This window comes from Crocuta crocuta, unplaced genomic scaffold (assembly GCF_008692635.1).
Source record: "Crocuta crocuta isolate KB4526 unplaced genomic scaffold, BGI_CrCroc_1.0 scaffold1307, whole genome shotgun sequence".
Taxonomy (NCBI): Eukaryota; Metazoa; Chordata; class Mammalia; order Carnivora; family Hyaenidae; genus Crocuta; species Crocuta crocuta.
This window is the reverse complement of record NW_027533394.1, coordinates 306,280-308,908: the sequence shown is the minus strand read 5'-3', so window position 1 is coordinate 308,908 and position 2,629 is coordinate 306,280. Positions and strand designations below refer to the sequence as shown.

General features: G+C 46.3%; 2 protein-coding genes across 3 annotated transcripts in view; one reads left to right on the top strand and one right to left on the bottom strand.

Moving 5' to 3' along the window:
* RIBC1 (RIB43A domain with coiled-coils 1) overlaps nucleotides 1-2,458 on the bottom strand; it is a 17,275-nt gene extending 14,817 nt beyond the window's left edge. Inside the window, exon 1 of one of the 2 annotated variants that reach the window (XM_077748291.1) lies at nucleotides 2,274-2,458. The gene's annotated coding sequence lies outside the window, so the exon portion shown is untranslated. The remainder of the gene's footprint in view (nucleotides 1-2,273) is intronic. The other variant, XM_077748290.1, reaches the window with a different exon arrangement.
* Nucleotides 1-2,629, top strand: part of SMC1A (structural maintenance of chromosomes 1A) — a 35,681-nt gene that overhangs the window by 2,209 nt on the left and 30,843 nt on the right. The gene's annotated exons all lie outside the window — the stretch shown is intronic.

The following is a 2,629-nucleotide window of genomic DNA, read 5'->3' as shown; positions in this document are numbered from 1 at the left end:
TTTTTAAAATGTTTTATTTTATTTATTTTTGAGAGAGAGAGAGAGAAAGCACAAGCAGGAGGGAGGGGAAGTGGGAAATAGAGAGAGACAGAGACAGAGAATCTTAAGCAGGCTCCATACTCATTGCGGATCCCAATGTGGAGCTCAATCCCACATCCCTGGGATCATAATCTGAACCAAAATCAAAAGTTGGATGCTCAACTGATTGAACCACCCAGGTGCCCCAGATTTTTAAAATAATATTTATTTTTAGGGGCAGCTGGGTGGCTCAGTGGGTTAAGTGTCTGACTTTGGGTCAGGTCATGATCTCAAAGTTTGTAAATTAAAGCCCCATGTCAGGCTCTGTGCGAACAGCTCAGAGCCTGGAGCCTGCTTCAGATTCTTTGTCCTCCTCTCTCTCTCTGCCCCTCCCCTGCACGCACTCTCTTCTCTCAAAAATAAATAAACATTTAAAAATAATATTTCTTTTTTTTTTTAAAGTATGCTCTATGCCCAGTATGGGGCCTGAACACAAGACCCTGAGATCAAGAGTTCCATGCTCTACTAACAGAGTCAGCCAGGTGCCCCATCACCTTACTATTATTTTATGGTAACAACTGATACATACAAAGGAAGCTGGCTAACACACATGTTAGTTATGAGGCACAACAACAAAATGAACACCTGTGAATCCTCTGCAGAAGCCAGAAAACATAATCAACACTCTAGAAGCTTTCTGTGTGCACTTACCCATTTTTTCATTTTCCTTATGTTGTAATTTGGATGAATTTAAATGTAGTCAAATTCACCAATCTTATCTTTTAAACTTAGAAGTTTTCATTATTTAAGAAATCCCCTGAGGTCATAAAGATATTCTACTATATATTCTAAAATGTCTAGAATTTTGCCTTTCTAAGTTTTTAATCCATTTGGAATTGCACTTTATATATGGTATGAGAGGTAGGGTTCCAATTTGATTTTTTTCCAAGTTACATCTCATCTTTTGAAATGGAACCCTAGTGTGCTCGCTTCGGCAGCACATATACTGAAATGGAACCCTAGTTCCTGTCAATTAATTATATGAGATTGCTGTCCTTTGGTCATTCTGTTTCCTCAGCTTGATTGTGATTGTTTCTCCCAGTTGAATTCATTTATGGTTCCTCTACTAGATTCCATCAACCAAGCTTTCTCACTTTCCTGGACCTGTCCTAGAACTTTTAGACTCTTCCCGGCCTCCGATATCATTTTAAAAATGATGANCAGACCTTTTCCATGTCTAAGTCTAAGCACCAACCCCAGCCTATTCATTCCATCTGTCACCACAATGTAAGGTCATTGAACGGGAAGATTTGGCAGGTATTTTAAGTTTCTTGGACTGCTAACGCCATGTCCTTGTTTTTTGGGTTTTTTTTTTTTTGAGAGAGAGAGAGAGAGAGTGTGTGAGTGGCAGAGGAGCAGAGGGAGAGAGAGAGAATCCCAAATAAGCTCCACACTGTCAGCACGGAGCCCCATGCGAGGCTCGAACCCACCAAATGTGAGATCATGACACCAGCCGAAATCAAGAGTCAGACGCTTAACCCATTGAGCCACCTTGTTTGCCCTGGCCATGACCTCGTAATGAGCAGGTATAAGGTGATAGGGGGATGGAAGTATGAAGGACAAGGATAGAAAATATGGGGAAGGAGGGGTGGGTAGGGAGAAAAGGAAAGGGGAAGAAGGGCAATAGACAGGAAGGGAGGACAGAGAGCTAGAGAAGGGAAAGGAGGAAAGTGAGGGAGTGGGTGGAGAGGAGCAAATGGGATGGGGATGACGCATGAAGAGAGAGAGATAAAATGGGGGGAAAGGAAGGAGAATAGAGGTGGAGAGCACTGGCTCAGGGACCCTGACTCCAGAGGATTCACACAAAATACTTTTCTTAGCAAGGAGTGTCAAGTTTGAAGCTCCCAGGTTGGGTCTGTGTTCAAGTAGCCAATAAGTGGCTCAGGTCCAAGGCTATTCTTGGGTTACAGCAGCAGTCTCTGAACTCTGGTTGGAACAACAGGAGGGAGGCAGGAGACAGAGGCAGTACTCTGGCCATAGCTTTCCCCAGCCCATAGCCTGAGGTTCCAGAGTACCCTCCTCTCCCTTCACACTCCCTCCCCCTTCCCACCCCAACCCATTCCAACCCTCATTTCACTACACTTCCAACTCTACTTCACCATCAGCATGGTCTGAGTTCACCTAACAACGATTCGTCCCGTTGGCCCCTCCTTCCTATACAGCCCTCGCTCCCCGGGGTCCTTCCAATTCCTGACCCTGTTCTTGTTTGAGCCTTCCAGCCGGCCAGGCTAAAGCCACAGCCAAGCTCCCACCTTCCTCTTGCCCTGAAGGGCATAACCCTGCTGTGACTTCTATCTCAGCAAGCCTGGGCTCCGGTCCCGCCTGCTTCCTGGGATTCCAAAAGCTGCAGAGTCCTGCGTAACCGCCTCTTCTGCGGTTTGGTAGGCTGTGTCTGTGGTTGGCGTTGCCACGCAACAAGAAAGGGGGGCGGGACCCAAACTCCCAGGGTAAGCTCGCGCCCTGGCAACGGATCAACAAAACTTCCACGCCCCGCCCCTGGTTCCGTTTGCGCCGGAAGCCGGAAATCCCGTTAGGCCTGGACTTATTCTCG